Source organism: Lonchura striata, chromosome 10 (genome assembly GCF_050655825.1).
Source record: "Lonchura striata isolate lonStrDom1 chromosome 10, ASM5065582v1, whole genome shotgun sequence".
In the NCBI taxonomy this organism is placed as follows: Eukaryota; Metazoa; Chordata; class Aves; order Passeriformes; family Estrildidae; genus Lonchura; species Lonchura striata.
Window position 1 is genome coordinate 18,488,386 of NC_140712.1, and position 24,499 is coordinate 18,512,884.

Genomic DNA, 24,499 nt, shown 5'->3' on the forward strand with positions numbered 1-24,499 from the left:
TGTGGTTTTCTCTGAGAGATTAAGCAGAGATTTATTTCACCACTTCAAGTGGGGTGTTTTTTTGTTGTTTTTTTTTTTTTTTTTTTTTTTTATGCTGCCACCAAGCTTGGATTTCAAACTTGAGCTTGATTGGGCTTTAATGGATTTTCTACACAGCATGGCCATTGAGCACCTCCTGTGTGCTTCTGGAGTGACTTCCCTGCACAGGGATATAAAGTGCTTAAATGGTAGATGGTGCTGTTACCCACTTAGCTACCAAGGTCTGCTTCTAAACCACGTCACAAAATTCATCCAGCACTGCTCTCCCTGATAGCACAGCTTGCAGGAGCTGGCATCCATCTTTTCAGCTCAAGTTAATCAGCATCAGAAAATGTTGTTCCTGAGACAGTATTTATTCATTTGTTACAGGCCTCAAGCAGGGAGCAGCTCAGGCTATCAGGCTGTTTACCAAGAGTGCCTGCTTTGGACTGGAAGTAAGTAGAAACACAAAGAAAATTATCCCTTGGTGAATCTACATGCAAGGAGGAGCTTTGTAACCTTTTCTCTTGAGAAATGAGAAATGGAAAAGAGAACCCACAGGAAAACTCAGCTGAGACAATGATGCAGAGTTTACATAATATCCTGGGTATCTGGACTCAAACCTGGGTTGTAAAAGCTGATTTTGCCTGATGAGAGATCCACAAGAGGATCAGCTTAGTCTGACTGTCAGCAGCAATTCTGGCATGGCAGAGCAGCAGGGCTGGTCAAGAGGAGTCTGGGACTCAGGAATGTCACCACATGACATGAGACACCCACCAGATGAGGGGACTGAGGTGGCATCAGCTATGATGGGGCTTCAGAGCTTTGGAGCATTAGTGCTGTGGGTCAGAGCTGCATGCTGGGCTGACCCAGGGCTGGCACAGCCTCTGCTTTCCACATCACACTCTGAATCAACAAGTAACTCCCCAGTCCACATCCTGCCCTTTGCAGATAACCTGTACATGACAGCAAAACACACAGGAACTAGCAGCTTACAGTTTTTTTCCTGAAAAAAAGAATCTAAACAGTCCCTATGGATATTTTGATTATCTCAGGTCTTCCAGAGCTGTGAAGAAATTGAAAATTTCCCCTTTAGTGTTTGCCCATTGCTTCTTCAATAGACACAAGCTTCACCAAGCACCCACACTAAATCTGCCAACACTTATTTTCCACCATCTGCATAGTAATTGCACTAGGAGCTGAGTTTAATATCCTTAAATTTCCATTTTGACATGCTGGAGAGCTCCTGGTGTACAAGGTGCAAGGGGATATTTAGTCTCAGATTATTGACCTGGAATGAAGAAATCCAAGTACCAGCTTTCCTCTCATTCTTCCCTCACCTCAGTGGCTTCATCAATTAAATATTCCCTATCTCTTCAGCAGAGACAGCTTTCCTATCACCCTATTCTTACTTGCTTAGAGTGTCTCCTTCCAGCTGTATCCTACTGAGTTTGTGGCATGGTGATGTGTAGTGGTTGTTTCCCTATTCCTTCACTTTGCCCCAAACTGTGTTTATCTGACATATTCCTGTGGTTTTGGGCAGGCTCTCTGTGACCCCTGTGCCAAACTACCAGGGAGCAGCTGCTCTGGGAGATGAACTCAGCTGCCTCAGAGGAGCCTCAGGCCTCAGTCTGACTATGCCCCCAGCAATCTGAATGCAACTGCAATTTTTGCAGCTCAAACCTATTCTATCTGTAGTTAAAAAGTGGACTGTTTTCTCAGAGCAACCCTCCTTCTGCTTCCACCCAAAAAAGCACTGTTGGAGGCTGTGAAATTGGCTGATGGAGGTGGGGAGGCCTTGCTGTAGATCACTGACTGGTAAAGACCTTGTTCCTTTATTCCTGTGAGCTGTCTTTTAAAAAATGATGCTATCGAGCCTTATGTCACTTAAGACTGAATGTAAAACTCATCTCTTTGACTTTGAACTCCTAAAATACCCCACCACTGCCCACACAGAACCTCAGGCACACCTCTGTCCCCATGGAGCTCCCTCAGACCTCCCTTTCTTTAACTCCTGATACCTTAGGATCAGGTGTCCTGATCTCAGGTTTATCCTGCCATCCCTATTTATTCACTCAGAAATTCAAAACCTTCAACAACACAAAAAACACCCCACCTTGGCGTACCCTGAGATAAAATCTTATTGTATGAGAGGATAAAAAGTCCAGGGGTGCTGGTAAGTCAGGGAACTGATTCAGCCCCATCACCTCAGTGCAAGTCAGCATCTTGTTAAGCTTTGCAGGGCAGCTGTGTCTGAGCCTGCCCTGCACTGCTGGGGGAACTCTGACATAGTTTTTTCCATCCAGCAAGCACAAGAGCAGAAATTTGCAGGCAGCAATCTGGATGAGAATGAAGCATTGCCAGCTCCCCCACATCCATACCATGACTCCTCCAAGGCATCACCTTGCTGAGGGTGGAGCAGAGCTCTGTTCACTGCTTGAAGCTCATTTGTAGAGTCAGGTGAGGCTGTCTCAACATGAGGGTCTGTGCAAACACATGGGTAGTATAAAAATACTTGCTTCAATAGGTCCCAGGTAGGGTTTGGCTCTGTTTCACACTATGGAAAAGAAAGCTGCAATAATTGATTGCATTCCTGAGCCTTCCCTGGTGGAAATGGTGCAGCTCAGACACAACAGAGAAAATTACTGCTTAGTGTTGGATCTTCCTTGTAGATTCCTCAGTGTTGATCTTCCTTCCTAGAGCAGGTCTGGACTGGGGGACCACAGCACAAAAGGCTCCAGTCCTGTTACGTGGGGCAGAAGCTCCATCAGCACAAGGGTGCTCCCACAGCAGATGTCCTCCAGCACCAGCAGGGCAACCACAGACCTTTGGTGGGTTTGCTCTGTGTGGCTGTCAGCAGATATCCCTCAGGGAGCCACACATGGGGGAAAAAAACCCTTCTAGGTGAAATCTACAGCTCAGTCAGAGAGGAGAAATTTGGCCTTGGACAGGAGAATAGATGAAAAGCTGCCCTGCTTTTTGAAGTTGAGGTCAACACAAGACTTTTCAAAATGCATCTTTTCTCCTAAAGTGAGAACTTTTTTTTTTCTTTTCTAAGCATGGTGAATTCCTTTTTAGTGCAGACATCAAACCTCGCAGCACTGAGAACAAAGGAACCTACACTATGTAGCACAGTTGCTTTTTATGATTTTATTTTTAGTAGCATGCAATGACACAAAAGCATTTAGTTAAAATAAAACAGTATTTAGTGTGACAATAAGCTATGAAATATACTACAGGAATTATATTTTGTTTAAGATTTATTAAATATATGGGAAAGACAAAAGCTTTGAAGCATTTTCCATTAATACAAAATGTTACTTACTCTTTGTCAAGGGAGAATCCTCACTTAGTGTTTTAAAACACATTACCCATAAAAAGCATGAAAACTTCCTAGATTTTCTGAAAGTTTAATAGCTAGTGACATGTTATTAAAAATAGCAAGCCTCCCACTTCACAAATTCTGCTGTAACTTTTTAATATGAGGAATCAGATAAACATGATACTCCTAGAAGAAAATTCAGATCTAGTTTGGGAAACCAATTGCCAAAAGCAATGAGGAGCAGATACCAAAACTGACACGAAACAGAAACTGAAACAGGTTTCTCAAGTGCCCAAGCTGACACAAGCACATAAGTATAGAAATATGGTGGGGGAAAAAAAAAAAACGTGGTGGTTTAAAATTATTTTGGTTCCCCTAATATTGAAAATTATAATTAATTTAAGATACATATTTTTGTTTACCCATCCTGTTATGCAGTGGTTATGAATAGCAAATGTGTGGAAACATTGTAATTTTGGGGTAAGAGAAGACCTTACTAACTTTATCCCACTGAAAAATGATTGCAATTCCTAACCTGCCTAAATCCGAACTAACTTTCCAAATTCACACAAACCCTGGAATCCACTTGTACAATCCAATCCTCAGAAGCCTCCTTTTGCTTTTGCAGTTAATGTAAGGTTTTTCAGAGATGTAATGAAAGCGCATCCAGAGGAAGAGCTGAACATTCAGGCTCTCATTTTCCCTACACTTTGCCCTCACTATCAAGTAATGCAGGTACTTGGTGCACATATAACCCTGTGGCAGAAATAAATGCTGCTCCTGCCTTTATACAAATTGCAGATGAAGTGCCCCCGACTAACGCCTCTGCTGCTGTCGAGGAAGACAGAGGAAAGGATTATTCAGAGGTTTCCTCTTTTCCTCATCTGTATGCATGTTGCATAATATGTAATACTTTAACATCAGGACCAAAAATTTTATTATGCAAACTTATTGTGACTATCAAGTCCTTAGTGAGCATTAACAAGCTCTGAAAGATACTATTAAATGTGTCACTTTAACTTCAGATTGAAGCCTATATATTTTTAATTAATAAGTAGAAGTGTGTGAGTGTAGCAGATGCTGCCATTAACCATCTTATTGGGTTAGGGGATGGCAAGAGTTCTTCCCCAGCACTGGCTGGGAGAGCATATGCTCCTTTTATAAACTTGGAAGCCATTGTACAACCACGTGCATCACAAACCCTGGGCTGCAGCTCCAGAGCAGAGGGCACACGTAATTAGACCTGTTGTTTCATCTGTGTCTCTGATCTCCACCTCCTCACTACCACGATTTTGCCCTTTTCCTCTCCCGTTCCCATCTGCAGCTGGAATCAAAGGGCGTGTGTAGGAGGGCTGGTGTGGGCAGGATTTCAAGGGGATGGTGAGATGCTTCAGCTGGCTGATACGTGGGAACAAATAAGCCACTGGAAGGCTCCCAAAGGCTGCAGAGCATGGCCAGAACATGGACAGGAACTGGGGGAAGAAGCCTTCTCCCACTGGTTGCTGCTTTCCACCCTCTGAGCCAGTCCCTCACCAACTACACATGGGAGCAGGCCTGCCTGAGGTGAAGGAGAACACTTACAGGAGGCACAGATTCAGTTTCTAATCTTCACATCCTCTGGAAATACCCCTTCCTTCCCATGGTAATTTGTTTTAGTTAGAGCTGGCTCTGACACAGATGCTTGTCATCTCTCAATTCTGTAAATGGGATAGTCAGGACCCTTCTTCATGGGAATCCTGAATCCCTTAAAACCCTCCTGGCTTTGGTCAAAAATTGCCAGGGGTACAAATGCCTCAGGCACTATACCCAGAACCTGGCCTTCCTCAGCTCTTTAAAGAGCAGGAAGGGGGCCTGAAGAGAAGCAAAGTGATGGTTATCTTTAATAACAAGCTGTTGCTGAAAGGTGGGATAAGCTGATTACAGTGCAGCCTGGGTGTAATTTTAAATAATTGACATGGCACTCAGAACTCATATCAGGATGCTTTTTCACTGTTCACACATCAAAAGGAATTAAATACATTAAATAAATGTATTGGAGGGGTGAAGTATATCAAGCTGGTTAATGGATACAATCTGATATTATGCAAATTCAGATCAAGTAGCAGGAGATGATTTTGCTTGCATTGCCTCTAGCTAGAAGAACAGTGGAAGGACATTGTACTTACTCCTCCCTACCTTTGCTATTTGGCTTTGTTATCTGTATTTTAGAGCCTGCTGCCTTTCAGATCTAGACCAGCCCCCAAAATGAGAGGGGAAATTTGCTCTTTGCTCTGATCCCAGTAACCTTTGCATCTGTTCAAGGTTATGTGAGCTCCTTTTAAATAGGTTCCTGGGTGCCATTTGATCTATGTCAGATATAAAACCCGGGAAGAGGAAGATCCCAAGAGCCTTAACTGAAAACAGAAAATATCACTGTCTAAACTCCCATAGATTGCAGACCATTTAATTCAGCCCTGGTATTTCTCTTGAGTATAAGAATTTTGCCTGTCAAAGCTGTCCAGGCATCTGGCCTGGGAGCTGAAGAAATTTTTGGGTGAAGAAACTACATATTCTCTTGTTAGTTAGTTCCAGTGGCTAATTTTCCTCATTACCAAATCATACGTAGGTAACATTTCTGCAAACTTTAGTGTGATATTGCCTTTAACAATTTGTATGAGAACACTTTATGTGCTCTTGTTCTGCTATGTGTGTATTTGTGTGTCTGTGTTGTCTCTTCCCATTTTTAAAGCTATTTAAGTAAAAAAATATTAGGTAGGACACTGGTAAAGAGATGAAGATATGTCCCTAATTTTAATGTAGAAAGGGAAATCTAACCCAGAGAGGGACCTCAGAATTTCAATTGTTTTAAATGCCCATTCTGGAAAAGCTAATACATTTTAAGAGTATCTTTTCCCTGGCAGGAAGTGCAGCAACTTAAATCAGTCTCTTATGGTCCCATTGGTTTAAGCATCTGTATCTTGTGGATGTTAGCAAAGCCAAACTGTTCTGCTGAATGCTTATAATCTACCAGACCACTCCAACATAGTCATGGTCCATTGCTTTAACCTAACATGTCACCAATTTCACCAGCTGGCAAACCCAGCAACAGTGGTTTTGTCTGCTTTATAGATAACAAGCATCTTAATAGGCCACAATTAAATATTCATTTAGGAACTGATGGAAATCAAGTCACTGGGGACTCTGCCTTCGAAAAAGCTCTATTCCACCAATAATTGCCTCACCCATGTAAAAAGTTTGTGTCTCCAAATTAAGGCTCTAATCCTGGTTGCCTCAACAGCTGGTAATTTCTGCCTCTATATTTCTCTCTCCCTCCCTGTCCCTGCCCAAGGTTATTCACAGTAGGAAATGAAAAGAAGAACACCAGAAGTTCACTCTGTCCAGCCATAAAGGAAAACACTGATTGACAGCCAAAGAGGGGAAGAAAAACACAAATCAAAAAAGGACTGAAGCAAGAGGGCACTTGGGGGCATGAGGGGGCATTTTCTTACAATGAATTTCCTTTACCCCAGCTGTAGTAATAAAATTCCCAATGCACTATCACTTCATCTCCAGTTCATCAAATTCTTCTCTGATGGGCAGTTAGTTGCAAAGGATCTCTTTCATGGCACGAGGTGGGTTAGAAAGAGCTTCTTTGTCTTCAGAAAGAAACCATCTCTACTTTTGAACTACTTCCTTCAACACTGATAAAAAAGGCCTTTCATGCTCCTTTCAGTGCATCCATTTTAAGCTGGAGTCAGTCAGCTTTTCAAAGTTAGCACAACTTGATCAAAACTGAGTTTGCCTTGGAAACTGCACATTAACTACAATGTGATGTTCGATTAAGGAAGCAGAGAAGTACAATGAGAAAAGTTCCCTGACTCTTTAAATATCTCCTGTAGGAAGCATTCAGGCACTACCTCATCCTTTCTGCAACTCAAACAGGAGGCAAAAACAATAGAGTGTAGCTCTTATTTAATAACCTGGGAGGGATATGCCAACTCAGATGCTCTTCTACAAGAAGTCTGACTGATTTTCTGAGTTCTTCATGGGAGTATAATTAGTGCTGGAAGCTGCTGGAGGAAACTAAGGATGCAAGAATTCTGCTTATCCTGCACCTCTGTGCTAAAAACACATGTGTTTGTCCCTGTAGCACTTTTACCTTCCAGACTGACTAAAGGCTTTGTGGCACAAAATACACCAGCCAAAGGACTAAGAAATTATTTTGGCTATTGTATGTGAGCAGGTGTTGGCTTGGCAATTCAGCTTAGTAAGGTAAAGGTATATGGATGCAAATATGGATGATCTGGGGAGAAGCAGCCCAACTCATGGAAAATAATAATTTTGGGTGACCAAATTATTTACATATAGATCACCAAACAGTAAATAAGTTTTACTGTTACAGGAGGATGGAAAGGCAGTGACTGAATTATTTTGGCTATAAGTAGCCTGAATTCTCTGACAACATTTTAAAATATTTCAGTCACTGAGACATCTGTAAAGCCACAATTATCATGAGAGAAAATGCAAGTTCATAACATGTTTCTGTTATTACATTCTGGAACTGATGCCCTGAAACATTTTATCCCATTGCACTGAATAACTAGCAAAATTTATCCTGGTCTCTAGCTTTGTCAGAGTATTTTACTGTAGACACTGAAAAAATACTAGAGATAGAACAGAGATTCTGACTTGTAGCAACACAAGTGACTGCAATCCTGTGTTGCTGTATCAAATTATAATAGCATGGGTATTTCAACTTACAAATCAATTTCTTGATAATCCTCCAGAGAATCTGTAGCAAAATTAAGTCCCATAAGTTCTCTTAGAAGGGTTGGTAATATTGCTGCTGCAGGAGTTCATGTGTTTCAGACCTTAGTGACTCTTTTTAGCCCTGCTGCCCATGATGTGCTTTTTAAGACAAATATTCCACATAAGGAGCTAAACCAATTTCCTGTACTTTAGAGGCAATTTACTAAACCTTTCTTTAAGAACGGTTAGAGCATATTTTTAGTGATAAGGAAATCTCTTCAGTGCCCAAGCTATAATTTTATTGAATATTCCACTGTAGGTTATACATATTTACGAGAATGAAAATAATCATGTAATTAAGCTCGCCACCTAAATTATCATGCTTTTTTTTTTTTATTTATGTGGCCAATTCCTCCAGTGGAAAGTGATTCTAAAATCACAGTCTACAGAGAAATGCTGAAATCACAATTTCTGCACTACTAGATCTAAAATGCTCTATCTCAGAAATGCTTTAATGTTCTTCAACCCAACCAAAGGTTTCCAAAGGAGAGAGGAGCACTGCGGCTTAAGGTAACTGCAGTGGTCCAGGAATGGCCAGTCTGACAGCTGGAGTGAGCAGAGATACCTGCTTCAGTTCCCTTTCTTTGGGAAAATTGTCCTAGAAGCTAAAATATGCACAAGAAATCCGCTTCTCCACAGGGAGGCCCTGGTGTCATCTCTGTTTCAGTGAAAAAATGAAGGTATTAGAGATGTATCTGTGCTGCAAATGTGAGGCAGTTCCCCAGGAGACTCCCTATGGCAAACTGCCTTTCCATCCTCCTGGCTCCTTTTGGGTGCCACAGGAAAAGGAAGTATTAAAGCTGTTAGAGAGTGCCAAAGGAGGGCTACGAAGATGATGGAGGATCTGGAGGGGAAGCAGCTGAGGGCACTGGAGAGGAGGAGGGTGAGGGCAGAGCTCACCCCGGGCTGCAGCTTCTTGCTTTGTGCGACCAGCGACAGCACCCGAGGGAACCTGGAGTCCGGGGAGGCTGAGGATGGATATTGAGGAAAGGCTCCTCACCCAGAGGGAGGTGAGCACTGGAACAGGCTGGCCCGGGCACTGACAGAGCCGAAGGTGTGTTCGGACACCGCTGTCGGGCATAGGGTGGGATTTGGGGTGTTCCTGTGCAGAACTCCGTGGCCCCGCGCGTCCCTCCGGGCTGCGGTTCTGCCGGGCGCCGAGCCGTGCCGGGACTCGGGGATGCGCTGGCGGCGAGTGCCATCTCGTGGGGACAGAGCCACGGAGCGGGGACACGGCAGCCGAGACAGCCCCGGGGCCAGCGAGCTGCCACCGCAGCGCCAAACGCCGAATTCCCCATCCCAGAGGCTGAGCATCCTTCCCCCACTCCGGCAGCTGTGAGAGCGCAGGGATTCAACCAGACAAGGAACGGCCCACTCGGAGTTCAGGCAGGTGAAGGTGTTGTGTGTCTTTTAGATGAAGGTACATCATCTCCCAGGAAATGTGGGTGCGTTGTATCAGCTGTGCCTTGGAGGGGAAGTAGCTTCTATCAAGGTCTCAGCTTGTATCAAGGTCTCGTGCTAGCACGCCAAAACAGTCCCTAATCTGGAGTGTAAAATCTCTATCCTGCAAAAAAAGTGCATCCATATTTTAGATTTACACAGAGTTAGAGAAGTAAATTCTAAATCTTTGCATGACTGGGGCCAAGGAAGACCAATCTGCTATTATTTTTCTTTTCTACTGGCTGTCACACTTCAGTGGCTTCAGCAAGTAAAGGTGAGAGAAATCATTTAGTGGCACATTTCAAGTACAGTTTGCTCATTTTTGCTCCCAGCTGCAATTGTCTGTGCTCTGCGGTTTGCAAAACCCTCCATGCACAGTGCCCAAGGAATTCTTAGAGCAATTTCCTCATGTAAGATAGACCAACATGAATAAGCAGAGCTGAGTAAATCACAGCACAGAAAAGTTAAGTGACATTCCAAAAATCATGAAATGAGTAATTGGAACAGCTGACAGAAAGCAGGTCACTGTCATAATCATGCAATGTGTTCCTGTCTACTCTCCATAACATCTCAAACAAATTCTGCCATCACAGATATCAGAAAAACCTCATGGATGTAAGTGGGGACAGAATTTGGCCAGCTCACACTCTATAGTATTTGAAGATCTCATTTCATAGACTATTTAGCTGCAATTATCCTTCAGTGCTGAGCCAAATGCACATCTGATAAAAGCCACTCTGGGTAACATCCATAAACATGACAGAAAGGGATCAACTTTAACATCTTTTTAATAGATGCAGGTCATCTTCCAGCAACACTCATACCAGGGTACCAGTTTCAGAGGCCTGTTCTTTCTTTCAGGCTCTTCCCCACTTTGGTTTCAATAAGTTGAGGTACTCTTCTCTCTGCAGAAGTTTTTTCAAGCCCTCAAACACTCAGTAAACCACATCTCTGTTGTGGCTCTCCTGCTGCAACTCACATCCCCATTAAACATCCACTCCAACTCCAACTCCTTCACCTCCCAACTCCTCAGCCTTCATCTCCTCTCTTACTGTCACTCTTGGCCAGCCTGAGCTCCTTAGTCAGCTGCTTCAGCCCAGTTAGAAATAAGAAGCATTGGTCTGGCTTCTGGTAAGGCTAAATTTGGCTTTGTATCCCTTAGCCAACCACATTCTGAGCCCTCCTGCTTCCCACATGGTTCTGGGGAAATCCCAAAACCCTGCCTTTAGCCTAAACCTCCAAGGAGGTGTATTTCATCCCTGTTCTAAGGGTTTTGATGTAATTTGCCAGCACTGAGGGGGGTCCATTTTCCTGGCTAAACCTGTCAATCTCATCACTATCTACTTTGAGTACTACCCAAGAGCACCAGGAGACAATGGAGACAGCTTGCAAGCCTGCACCATTTTTTATTGAAACCATTTTAATTCCTCCTTCCCCTCATCCTTTTGAAAGGCAATGGTCCCATGCCACTGCTGCTTTAGGGTGTTTGAGGTTTCCTCTGAAAGGCTGTTGTACTGAACAAGCCCACTATGTTCTTTCTATAGGTGCTCTACTGTTTTCCCAGCAGACAGACATTCACTGGAGCAATTCTTCCATTCACACCAGCTCTGAGCCAGTTTGCCATTCTCTGTGGGGAAAATAAGACATTGCAAAATCAGGACAGCATGTGAGAAACGAGACTTAAGAACCCCATCCTCCTTACAGCTTCTTCCCAATAGGGAAAGTTATCCTGGGAACGCACCAAACGTAATGGAGAAATATAATGCTTTCTAATGCATGACTGGAATAAAGCAGCATGACACAGTTAGCTGGGCGTTGCATCCTGATCAGTCAGCAGCAAAGACATCATGCTTCACTTAGCCCCAAAGCACCCACTGTGTGACAAGTATGAAAAGATGTGTTGGAGGGAGAGGAAGAGAATGCTGCTTTGGGTCCAAAAGACCCTTTTGCCCCTGCTGCACTCACAAAAGGGGTCCTGAATAGGAACCCAAATGAGGCCAGGGAATATTCATACGATCTTAATTTACCATGACTGCTGCCTACCAGCTCCAGATAAGTTGGATTAATAAACTGCCTTTCACTTGTGACACCTCGTCATGAATTTTGCATTAGGCTCAATTCAGTAAAGTTCACAACTGACATGCTTGCTTTTATGACAATCCTTTTCAATTGTTTTTTGCACTGGGATGTCATAAAGATGTTTGAGCTATTTTTTTTTTTTTCTGGTGTGGAACTGTCTTTTATCCTGAAAAAGAGCTTTTATAACCCACTCATGACGATAGCACTCTTGAATTAAGCTGGAAGGCAAAGCCCCTAGTCCATTTATACTATTAACAAGACAGAATTTTTCAGTGTCAATGAAAGCAGTGATGTGCTTGCTTCAGAGCTGGGCTTGTCACAGCAAAAAATTTCAATGCAATGGGGGTGGGGATGATTAAAACACAAAGAGCACACAATGTGTGATAAGATCAGCAGAACCTTTTGGAATTAATGCAAGGCGAGTGGATCATGCCCACTAGTTAGAGCTTACATGGTACTTGCTAAATTTATCAGACCATGAATCTCTTCTTCCTTAATTGATAAGCAGGTGGCATGGCTGATCTGCATCCAGATTTGAGGAGGAGAGATAAAAGTGGATGGATGGATGGATGGATGGATGGATGGATGGATGGATGGATGGACGGACAAATGCATAAATAGATGATATATTTATGAGATGTTTCTTTCTCTTAATGATACACCCTAGTTTGATGTTGCCTCTCTCAGCAGCAGCTACTCAAGTCAGGGATCCTTCAAAAGATGGACCTTTCTTGGAGCTAGATGAAAATGAGGGGTATAGGTTTGGGGAACTATTTGGGAGAGAATTTGACTGACAAAATAACAGAAATTAAAGTTGGCTGGATAATTTCATTCCTGACCTGAGGTGCCGACTCAGAGCCATTATACAGAACTCAGCCCTGCAAAACCTTACAGAACCCAGCAAAAGTCAGTTCCTGAGCAGTTTCATCTGTGAAACAGGGAAAATATTACCATAATACTTTTTCCTCTTATGCTTTGTATTTTGGGCCCTTTTATTTAACATGTCTTTCAGAGACATGCACAGAGTTCTGATCTCACTTGGGGCATCACACATACTCTAAAACATCTGGGTGGATTCCAAAGTCAGAGCAGGCTTATGTATGCAATGACCAATTATCCACCTGCTCTCTGTAGAGGAGAGATCCCCCATTTACTCCTGGGCTGCCTGGAAGGGAACCTGGTGCTGTACTTCAATCCCAAATGCACTCTAGTTCCTTTTTCCTTTTTTTTTTTTTTTTTTTTTCCTCTGAGTATGAGTGGAGGCAGACTTAAGGCTTGCTGTGTGGAAGGGAAATAACATTTCTAGACAACAGGTTCTAAGTGGCTATGCAGATACTTCTTCCATGAAATTCTCTAAGATAGGAATCTTAATCTTAAAATTATTGAAATATGAGATGACCCTGAAACATCTCAGCTTAGATACAAGGAAGGCAACCTGGAAAGAGTCTGGTTTCATCCATGTGTACTTTGGATGACTGCTCCTCTGTTTCATAGCTCAATTTGATAAACCACAGATTGGTTCAGGGGCTCATCCCAAATAAGCCATATATTTCCTCAAAATTGGCCTGTAAAAGTGATTCTTCAGTTACATCAAATGTTTTGCAATTACTTTTATTCCAGTGCTGAGAAAGCCAGGTGTCTTAACTGTTGCTGCGTTTAGAGAGGAGGAAAAGCAACACATATAAAAATGGCTTAAACAAGTTCTTTGCATAACCAAGGCAGGACTTCAGGGATATCTATACAGATTAGTCTGACTATGCTCCCTTGCAAAGGGTCAAGCCTCCCATTTTTCACCAGGGACAGAGCTCTAGTTTCTGACTTCTCAGTGTTCAGCTGTAATACCATGATTTTCCTTGTTCAGAGCTGATTCTAGGCTGCTTGGGCTGTGAATTAGGGAACATTTCAAGGGGAAGACAAGATTATTTGATCTACTAAAGATCTGAGGTCTCTCACAGGGCTCAGAGGAGAGGATTGATGCAGTCAGGAATTATCAACCATAGGAAGGAAAAGGACCCAGGAACACAGGAGACTTTCCCAGGTTCTGTTAACTTTAAAAAAACACAATTCTGCAAATTCGTGTCTCTTCAAATCACCATGCACCTTTCTGCTACAAGCAGCTCCTTCCCTCCCTCCCCTAGAAACACCATCCTCTGCTTGATGTGCTGTTTCCATAGCAACATTTAATTAATATAAACCCCCTGGCTACTGCACAGCACAGGTAGTATCTATAAGCAGCATTAAACATGAAATAAAAGCAGGAAGTTCAGCCAGCAAAAGGCCCAGCTCCAATCTCAAGTGTGTTTATAGAACAGTGGAGTGGAGCTGAGAAGTGCACTGAGAAGGGGAAGAGTTGATCTTGCTTTTAATTACATGAGATGAACAAAGCAGTTAATTAATATGGAGGAAAATCTGGAGGTGCCTGAGCTTCCCACCCTCTGATCAGCACAGATCACACATGTGGGATGCAGCAGCTCCATGCTCCATGCAGCATCCTCTGAATACTTCCACAGCTCCCTGGTACCCCCAATGCACAGTGATTTGGGGACAAGGACCTGGGCTTTCTCTCCACCTGCCACCAGAGCTGTCCCCCCCATCCCCCTTTCCCCAGACCTGGGAGGTCAAGGTCTGGGTATTTCTGATTAACACCCCCCACACCTTCTCTCTCCTGCTCCAGGAGCCACTTTAGCATCTCCTGATGGAAAGCAGGGGGGTTACAATTACAATGAGGCATCAGAAACAAAGTGGTTTTATGGTTTATAGGAATTACAGATGTGTGGACGTGTTTCCACCAATAAATTCTGGGCTATAAATTGAGGCATGTGATGCTGTGGTTTCTAAAGATGACAATGTTTCCATTTTTGCTTTTTCTGGTAAAGCACCTCCACATCACATTGCTTTCAGGGAGTTAAGAACAGGTGAGATGATCTGTAGATGTAGAGGAGAAGTCATGATGCTCCCTCTGAGCCACCAAACCCCTCTTCTGATTCCTTTGGTTTCATTGCTTGTCCAATGTAATATGAAAGCATTTAATAACTCACCTGGAATAAGGGCCCCCTGAGCAAGGCCTGTTATATAATTGCGTAATTTTGGGAGCAAATCACCCTAATTTAAAGACACCATCCAGGTAGACACCACATAATAAGCCCACTTCTCCACTTCCATTTTACTGCTCTAATCCTTGTTTTTTGCTTATGTAAAACTTCTGTGGGTGGCAGTAGGATTCCTTGCATTTGGAGAAGTCCTTAATTTGATGGTCTGGACAACTACACAGAGAGTCACAATTAAACAGGCAGCAAGGATCAGTGTTAAGATACCTCTGAAGAAAGGTGCTTGGACCCTGGTCTAAAAGCCAGGCATTTTCCAGCTGCCTCTAAAAACTCATTATAAAGGACACAGAACATCAGTCTCCCCTTTGTGTGTGAAATGGATTTTCATTCACATCCCTCAGGTTTTCTGATCTTTTGTGGGAAAAGAAGGGAAGCCTGAAGCTTGAGGAAATAACCAATACTGTTCACTTTATATCCAGGACTCAGAGAAGCAGGTTTCCGTCTCTCTGTCCCTGGAGCGTGTGGAAGGGTTTTGCTCTGGGTGTCAATACTTTGATTTCACCCTGGAATTCAGAATTACCACCTCACTTTTCTAAAAAAAGTCTGTTATCCCAGAGCTTCTCATCAAGTCTAATTGTTCTGGCACGTCAGTTTCCTGGTATCTGAGTCAGTTTCTTTCCTGAAACTTAATCTTTATAGAAGTAAAGAAAAAAACTATTCCAGAATAGTTAGAAATCCAGTTAGGATTTTATAGTGAATAATTTTTGAATGGAAAAGGGTTTTACGGTGAAGAACAATTTAAATACATGTAACAGCTTTTGCCTGTCTTCTAATTTAAAATATTGAAATGCCAACTATAGGAAAAAAAAAGAAATTAAGAGTCAGTAGCTGAAAGTGGTCTTTCTGGTTGTCACTGGAATTCAGTAGAAGGTAAAGATTTGCATGAATATGGTACTTTAGTGTCTTCTTTATTTTTAGTGGCATGGAGAAAACGGGGAGGAGAACAAAAGGAAACTTTCCCACTTGGATACAACAATATCTGCTCTCCCAGGCCCTTGGCAATGGTCTGTTTGCTAATGCCCTTGTGAAAAGCACTTCGAAAGTGATTTGAAACTCTCCTTTGGGACACGGAAAAATCAACAGCTAAACAACAGACCCCAGGGGCTCATTTCTGTAGCTGAAACAACACTCTAAATCTCTGTTACTTCAGACTTATGAAACCCTTAGTATTTACTAGTACATAATGCTATTGATTTGGACATGAGGGGATGTAAGAACTAATGGAGGGAGGCAGGGCTGGTACGGGGCTGGCAGCTCAGTTTAACTTTGCAGTGAGCACTTCTGAAATCAGCCTAATTAACAGTGACACCAGCAAGAATCTGGACCCTGCTGAGGCTTTGGCAGAGATAAACTTAAAGCTTTACTTCTCAGCAGAAGTATTCGAGGAGGTGTCTGTGCTTACTGGGGGGATGTCAGGCCTGAAGAAAAATAATTAAAGTAAATCAGCGGGAACGCACCTGTAAATTCAAACACATCCCAAGTACTGCAGCTTTCAGCTAGAAAAGCTTCACAACTACAGCACGGAGTCTGGCTGCCCAGAAAGATGAAATATTGCATGACTTATTGAATATGTATCACATACAAGGGCCAGAAAGGTAGAGGAATCTCCAGCCTGAGAGACATTCAAAGCTCAGCTCGACAAGCCCCTGAGCAAGCTGGTCTAGCTGGGTTTGTGCTGAGTGTTGGGCTAAATGAGTGCCTGTGATCCAGCCCAAATTATTATGTGACTTTAGGACCATGTTATTTATGGTTCAAATACAGGGAATTTTTTTTAATTATTTTTAAAAATTCTTAAGGCTTTTGTCCTCTGAATTGCATGTTAACATGGGCGAAGCAGCATTTTAAGTGGCAGCATCATCCAGTATTCTTATAATTTTATGATCCCTTTTTTTCTTGGTATTTTTGATGCTTCTTAAATTACACAGCCTGTCAATGACTAGCAGGTAGTCTTCAGCAGGTGTTAATACAGCTATGTCAATACAGAAGCTGGAGCTCAAAGAGCAGTATTGGCAGGTGATTATTCAAAGGGAGAAGAAAAAAGACTGTTAGGAAAGAAACAGTGTCCAATGATTTGGTTGTAGCATGTGAGACTATATTTTGTAATAAAGTCTTAAATCCTTATAAGTTTTCCTCCTTGGTTATGAAGCAGAAATTGGAACACATTTGAGAAGACCCAGGCCTGAAGAAGAGAGCAGAGAATGGATATACTCATGAGGAAGGGGAATTCCTGCCAAAGATGGTACTCACAGCAGGCAATGGTTTTTTCTCCTCTATCACATATTCAAATTGCTGCAAACACCATTTGACTCTGGATTTTGCATAAGGCTATGTCTTTTGACTGATAGAGCCCAGGAACAGAAATAAAGCAGGCTTGGGACAATGTGGGAGGAAGGGGGCAGAAAAGGATAATGTGAAGGATACTTTAAATTACTTGGGTTTGAAATTGCAACTAAACTCAGCTTCTCACCTCAACCCACTGCTGTGGCTGCTGGGGACTGAGCTGGCCTGGGCTATTCAGCACAATAATGCTGCACCAACATCCAGTTTTTACCTGGATTTTAAAATGGCAAGGGTTTTGGGATGTATGTGGCAACAATTCAGTTCTGCAGTCTGTCTCTACTCAATCATTTCTCTCAGCAGCAAGATGTGGAAATTTTAAGCCTATAGTGTTTCAAACCACCCACCTGGAGGAATATCCGGCCTTGGATGGGAGATGCTACTCAGAAAGGAGAAGATTTTTTTGTTTCATTTTGGAACATTACCTTTGACACAATTCATAAATGGTTAATATAGTTTGGAATTTGGCCACTGACATTTTTTTGTGTACACAGTTTTATGTAAATGGAAAATAAACAGAAATGAGAGGTTGAGTTCATTTGGGTGCACACTTGGGCCGTTTGTGAAATGAAATGTTCACCACTAGAGGACTCTACAGCAATAGCTAATTGTCTTTTTTTTTCCTCCTTTTTTCCCCCACCCCCCACCTTTTTTTTCCTTTTCACTTCATGCTCCCTCTAGTAATCCTTTCTCTGAAGACAAGAAATCCTGCTCCAGAAGCCCCGGGTGGTCCAGATTTTGAAACAAGTTCTCAGACAAGGCCAGCTTGAAGTCACTGAGCTTCTTGCCCTGTTTAACATGGAGAATAAATGATCCCATTCTCAAGGAAACAATTCACATGCTATCCTGCAGGGGTGTGCTGGGGGCCTCCTGGGATCACCTTCTCATTTTCTGCACTCAGCCCTGCCAAAACAAAGGAGTTTGGGCTCATGGAGGTGGACAGCCCAGGGACACAGACTTCAGATCCTAGGAATGAGTAGGAGGCAGTGACACAGTGCTGGAGCTGAGTCACAGCAAGGCTGTCTGTCCTCTTCTAACACCATGTCAGGACCCTTCCCAGCTGGAGCTGCTTGCTGCTTCCTCTGGAATCCCTTGGCTCCCCTCAATACCCCCAAGCCAAAGAGGGCAGCCAAAAGGCTCCTTGTGCTCCCCGGTCACACTTCCTCTCTGTCTTTCTCAGTTTCAAGGCATTGCAGAAAAACTGGCCATTGATGGATAAATTAGAGTTTTAGAAGCACTTCTGGGCTTTTTCTTTTCCCTCTGAAACCTCTCAGAAGGAAGTCTGGGTCTAAAACACAGACATTTAAACTCCAGGCAGCTGGCCAAAATCTGTGTCTTGCCATGAACAAAGGGAAGTTTCACAGTGGGTCAGCAGCAGCCCTGCTTGGAGCCCCATGTGCTGCTACATGAGGATGAGCTGGGACCAGCTCTCCAGCTGTCCTTAGAAAGCTGAGACCTTGTCACATTCGCCATTTGTCATGTCCTTGAGCTTCAGCACTCTCTTCAGCTTCAGTCAGCTGAGTCCAAGGCTTGTGCTGGCAGGATGGCCCTATTTATCTCAATCTCATGGTGTGAGGACATCTCTCCTTCAACCAGGCTGCTGGGCCTCCCAGTCCTACCAGTCCACAGGGCAAAGAACAGTAGGAGGATGGCAGCTCTGGCACCTTAGACATTTCATCCTTCACCACAAGAAGGTAATGCTGGAGAATGGCTCTTTGAAATACCTCTAAGGAAAATGGGGACACCCATGCATCCACCTGCATTGTACAGGAAGACCTGACTCATGCAGCTCACTGCTAAGAGCTTGGTTTGTGCCATCTCCAGGAGGGAGCAGCACCTCTGCACTTGGCCTACCTTGATTTCTGTGACTATGGACACCTGCAATGGGTGCCTTTCTCCAAAACCTGCTGTCAGTGACTTCCCCACCACACACCACAGAGACGCAGTGCTTGGGAGCAGGCCAGCTGCAGGTCAGCACATACAAGGGCACAGCCACCACTTGCACCACTGGAGAAGTGGAAATAAATCTGCTGTCAGTGAGCTACAGGCAGTCAGCAAACCTCCAAGGTTTCTCTCAAAGAGACATCATGGGCGTCATGATGTTTAATGGGATACAGAGCACACTCACAGCAAATGGGAGGCTATTCAGAGCTAGACAGCCAACCCTGGGGATAAAAACCGTGGTGGGGGTGAGTGGGGCACAGGAACCCCTGAAATGAGAGATCAGGGTCTGCAGCTTTATCATCTGCAGCTATGTCCTTAGTCAGGAGAACCATTTTAACTTCTAGTTGCCCAAAACTTTGTGCCAGATCAGGACCGACATCCCTTTGAAGCAGAATGCTGCTGAAGGCAGAAGTGATTTAGAATACTCTTATGTTTCTCTTCACCACTCTGGAGTTGCTGAAGATTGCCTCAGAGCCAAGAAAACTCTTCATTTTACTGCATCTCTAAATCACTTGTTCCAAAATTCCTTTAATCTCCAGTGATTTTTTTAGCAATGTTTGAAGAGCATTGTTTGGAATCAGCAGAGATCCCTATTAATTAACATTTTTTAGGCGTAAGGGTTAAACAACACCCATGTGGAATCTTTCCAGAGCTATTGGAAGTAGGGTATGCAACCAGCAAAACAGGGGTCCCTGCTGGCATTGCCTGTGAGGTGCACATTGTCCCAGGCACCTGGGGGGAATATGGAGTGCCCAGGTGCACAGAGTAGCCTCAGGCACTAAGCTAGGACAAGGAATCATGGAATAGCTTGGGTTGGAAAAGACCTTTAAAAATCACCCAGTCCATGAGCAGGGACATCTCCCACTGGACCAGGCTGGTCAGATGAGCTGCTTTGAGCCAGGCAGGGGAGAAAGAGGACATTAAAACAAGATGGGGGTTTGAAAGCAAAGCCTCAGCACAATGGGGATCTCTGCAGTGCTGGCACAATTGGCAGCTGGGGCCAGACTCTTGGTGAAACACTTGGCAGTCTCGTTTTGCAAACAGCTCTGCTGGCTCCAGATTGAGGGGGTGCTTTGATACTCCAAAGAGAAGAGGATGAAACAAAGGCACAGAGCTCTGCCTTGCTGCCTGCTCCTCTGGAGGAAGCTGGCAGGGCTGAGGGAGGGAAGGAGGGACAATGTCCTGACATGCACAGGCACTGCACATCATGGGACTCCTTTTGTGCTTGAACACCCAGTTCATGGAATGAACTGGGGGACATTTTCCACCATCCTCTTTTCTTCATGTTTCTATAGAGGGATCAATTACCCTGTTTTTGATCTTTCTAACTCTTCTATCCCCATTTGCAGTACCTGCTATAAGATCTCAGCTACCCTTTAATCTTGCCACACCTCAGCGAGTCAGAGAGCTGCCAGATCTGATTCCAGTGTTAGGTGGAATGATTTGCTTTGAAACTGAAAACAAAATCACTGACCAATTGCAAATGAAATAAAACAAGTCTTTGACAACTACATTTTTATTTTGAGTGGCTTGGATGGATTTCAGCACAGGGAAAGTCTCTGGGATACCCTACCACATATGTGCCATATTTGGACTTGGTCCAGTGAGGATTTTTGATGATTTTGTAACTTCTCCCCTGTATTTTCCAGGATCATGTACACATGGCCATTGTCCTGGGGATGGGACACGGTTCCCTCTGAATGCCTAATTAAGCCTCGATTAGCATTTCTTCTAGGAGCAGATGCAGCTTTTCCAGCCCAGCAAACAATGCCATCTGTTGTTCCCTGGCTGGAAGTTCCATCCCAAAGTGTGCTCTGCTTCTATATTTAATTGTGAAGTTTCCTGTTGCCAAAAAAGTGAGGTTGTTTAAATCTGGCATCAGGAGGAAAAGGCGGAGAGGGAGGGAGATTGGATTTATATTGTTACTGCAGGGAATGCTAAATTGGTTTAGTCTGACTGGCAGCTCTGCAGCTTGCCCTCCTGTGCAGGACAAGCAAAAGGGTGAAACCTTCCACCAAGACTCCCACAGACACTTTGCACCCTCTCCTTGATGTCATGGCTGCCTCTGCAGGGAGTCTTCAGCAGCTTTTCTTGCCTTTGCTACTGCCAGTTCCCTGGAGAGCTGAATTCGGGGTGACAGCAAGTCCTCAGGCACTGGCACTCAGCACTGTGCTGTGACCTTCTCTAGAGAATTTTGGCACTCACAAGAGAGGAAAGTGTTTGCAACCAACCTTGTCTCTGTTCCTGGCCCCAGGGAAATGCTGAATTTGCATGGCCTTGACCAACCTGCCATGACTGCCAATGAGGAAGCCAACTGGAGAACTGATTTTTGGGCATCTGTCAACTGGCTTCTGGCTGGAGACCCACTAAACTAATTTCACACAGACCACTTAGCAGCCATTAGCTGGTTGTGGCATGACCTGTGATGGACTGGAAACAGTGACCTAGAGGAAAAAACACTAATTTTATTATTTAACCCATTGGAGAGCAGGATGTTGTAGGATGGGAATATTCAGGGAAAAACAGAAATAGATGCAAGGAAGTCAGCGTGGTTTGTGGGCCAGATTTTATCCCTCCTACTTCAATGAACATCACCTACTTAGTCAGCTACATCAGGAAATCCAGCTTTATGATATAAATGGGTAAGGCCAGCTAGTGAATTCTGCCTAGGGTGAATCTTTTGACTCTCCCTTTTTGGGAAAGTGAGGATTTAATGGGAACAGGCAATTAGTGCTGATTTCTATAACAAACAGAATAGTTTTCTGTAGTCAAATCAAATGTTTAACTTTGCAAATGTTTACATTTTCCATCATAATGAATGTTATGCTAAACAAATATAGCCAAAGGGTAAATGCTATTATTTAAAACTTCGGGTTTGGTTTTTTTTTCCCCAAATTAAAAAAGAAAAAAAAAAAAAAAACAAAAAAATAACCTCTGATGGTTCTTGATGAAGGAAGGGATTTCAGTCAGCAGTTTTCCAACTTATTCTCAAAATGCCAACAAGTTGCAGAATCTTGTCTCCCCAGCTGGCTGACATCAACTATGCATCACTTACATCAAACCATAGGCCAATGCAGGGCGTGATTTGTTTAATAATGCAAGACAGCTTCCCCTGTACACTGAAATCATAACCACAGCACTAGTCCCTCAAAAACCCTCAGGGACGCATAAGGCCAGTACCATATGTAAGGAGCTGGTATTAACATTCATCATAAATTAAGCTTCTTTCCCCTACATATGCCTCATTCTTAAATCCTCTTTAAGAAGAGATTTAAAAACATTTTAAAATGTCTGCCAGGGTTTTTTTCCTTTTCTGTTAAGCATTCCTATTGTGATGCCCCTGCCTTCTCAGATGTCTGGCTGTGCATCTCCTTCACAGCAAGGAGCAGGTTGCCAGTCTGTGTGTCTGGTGTGCCCATCACTGCCATATCTGCCTTGGAACAAAAGCTTAGTTTAGGATATTTATCCTAATCTCATCAGCCTGAGCATCTTAACACCAGATGTGTGCACTGCTACAGCACAGGATGTTTCCCGCAGAGTTTCCTGGGACTGCACTCTGTTTAACTTTGCCCTAGACAGAGAAGTGAGAGCTCCAGCTCAGAAGCTGGTGGGTGGAGATTACTGATAGACATCATGGTTTTGAAGTGTCTTTTCAGGGAGAACTCTCCTGAGCTTTGTGTTCTCCCAGGAGAGGCAGCTGCCAGAATTCTGCAGAGACAGTCTGGGTTCACACACAGCTTGCTCGGACAGCATTTGGATTTTGCAGTAACACTCTGAAAATGCTTTGGAATTAAGAAATATGACCTTGCTTTTCTCCCCAGCTCCTTCATACTCAGAAACAGCTGGGTGGAACACAGAAGGAATAGGGAAAATCAGTTTTGTCTTTTATGTTTTTGTTGTTTTACAAGTGTATTCAGGATGGCACCACACCCACCTATTGCACAAATCTTTGTTGTCTTCATGAGCAGCTCATTAAAGTCATTAGCAGGTTCCCAGACAGTTTTCAGCCTCTAAGAGTAGCTGGGCTTGTGGCTGGGAAGGCAGCAGCACCCTAAGAGTTAAACTGCAATGACCTGGAACAACACAGATCAAAAAAAAAAAAAAAAAAAAAAAAGAAAAAAAAAGGAATTCGATACAGTTCAACATCTTCAGTGTACTTTGTTATTTACCATGCACGGCCTGTGCCAGCTGCAGCTGACCTTCTGTCTCAAGCTGTGAAGAAAGGACTGTGTTTTGTACTTATAGGGACTTCTGCTTCAGTATATCCCCATAGCAGCAACCTTCCAACCTCCTCCCATGGCCACACTGTATAAAATTGTTAGCAGGCAGCACTTCAATGGAGTCACCACTGTTTGTCACTGGGAGAAGCAGTGGTTAGCAGCTTCAGTGGGCAAACTGGGGAGATTTCCTTTACTGGGTTGAAGGAACAGTCCTCAGCCAGTGCATCCCTGAGTGTATGTGAGTTCAGCATACTTTGGATATTCCCATCCAGCCATTTTCTGGGGAGACACGTTTAACAGAGCTGTTAGTTTTTCACTTATCTCTAATTACTGAACATTTGTGACTGTGTATAGGGAGTAGAGCCCTGGAGAAATGGGGTCGTGGGAGATGACAGTGAACAGCTCTTCCCTGCCTCCTCTGTGTATTTAAAATTCGTGAAACCAAAGATAGCTTCCAGCTTCTTTTTGTTTCTGGTAGATGAAGCGTTCCACAAACCCCAGGGAAGGCACAGTGAAATTATTCCACAGGGCAGGTCTGCAGTTACCTGCTGTGCCTGGGGTTGGAAAACACGGGTGGGATCAGAAGCATGGCTGCTTCCAGCTGCTCTTGTGTTATGCGAAAATGTTATTGCTTTGAAAAATGGTATTGTTTCTGAAGGAGCGGGGTTTTTTTCCAGATTCAGCCCACACAGTTGCTGAGGCTGTCACGTCCCCTCCGCTCCTTGCAGATGCCGGCAGCGACCCGCGGGTGTTCCTCACGCAGCCCGGGCCTGCTGACCTTCACACCCCCCACGCACCCAAATTCTGCCGAGCCCGGCCATTTCACACATCTGCCGGAATTTCAGCCGGCTTTTGCTGACATCCCCTGTGCCACCACAGGCGCGGGCGTGCGGTGCTGAGTGAGCGACACGCAGGGGACATCACCCCGCGGCGTGCCCATGCTGCGGGACACGCGGGGGCCGGGCCGGACCCCGCGGGGGCAAAAGCCGGGCAGAGGGGGACGGGATGGTGGCAGGGCTGGCTCCGGAGGCGGCCGCAGCGCAGCGCGGGCCGCTGTCCCGGGGAGCCCCGCAGCGACCGGCGCAGCGGAAGGCGGCCCTCAGCGCGGGGACAAACCGCCCCCCTCGCCCACAAACCGCCCTCCCGCCCTCCTATTGGTCGAGTCGCTCGCGGGGGGCGTGGCGGGACGATACGTCACGGGAGTAGCGCTCGCTGATTGGTGGCGGCGGCGGCGGGCGGCCCCG

The 24,499-nt window shown here is 44.2% G+C and overlaps 2 long non-coding RNA genes across 3 annotated transcripts in view; one reads left to right on the top strand and one right to left on the bottom strand.

Moving 5' to 3' along the window:
• Positions 1-20,548, top strand: part of LOC146766543 (uncharacterized) — a 59,083-nt gene extending 38,535 nt beyond the window's left edge. Inside the window, exons 2-3 of one of the 2 annotated variants that reach the window (XR_014957539.1) lie at positions 409-473; positions 6,669-20,548. This is a non-coding gene — a long non-coding RNA (uncharacterized LOC146766543). Of the gene's footprint in view, positions 1-408 lie in introns of both variants that reach the window. The other variant, XR_014957538.1, reaches the window with a different exon arrangement.
• LOC116183992 (uncharacterized) lies at positions 10,955-24,397 on the bottom strand. Its single transcript, XR_004148709.3, has 2 exons — positions 22,970-24,397; positions 10,955-11,195 (listed from the first exon to the last, which is right to left on the bottom strand). It is a non-coding gene; the product is annotated as an uncharacterized LOC116183992 (long non-coding RNA).
• Between the last annotated feature and the right edge of the window lie 102 nt (positions 24,398-24,499).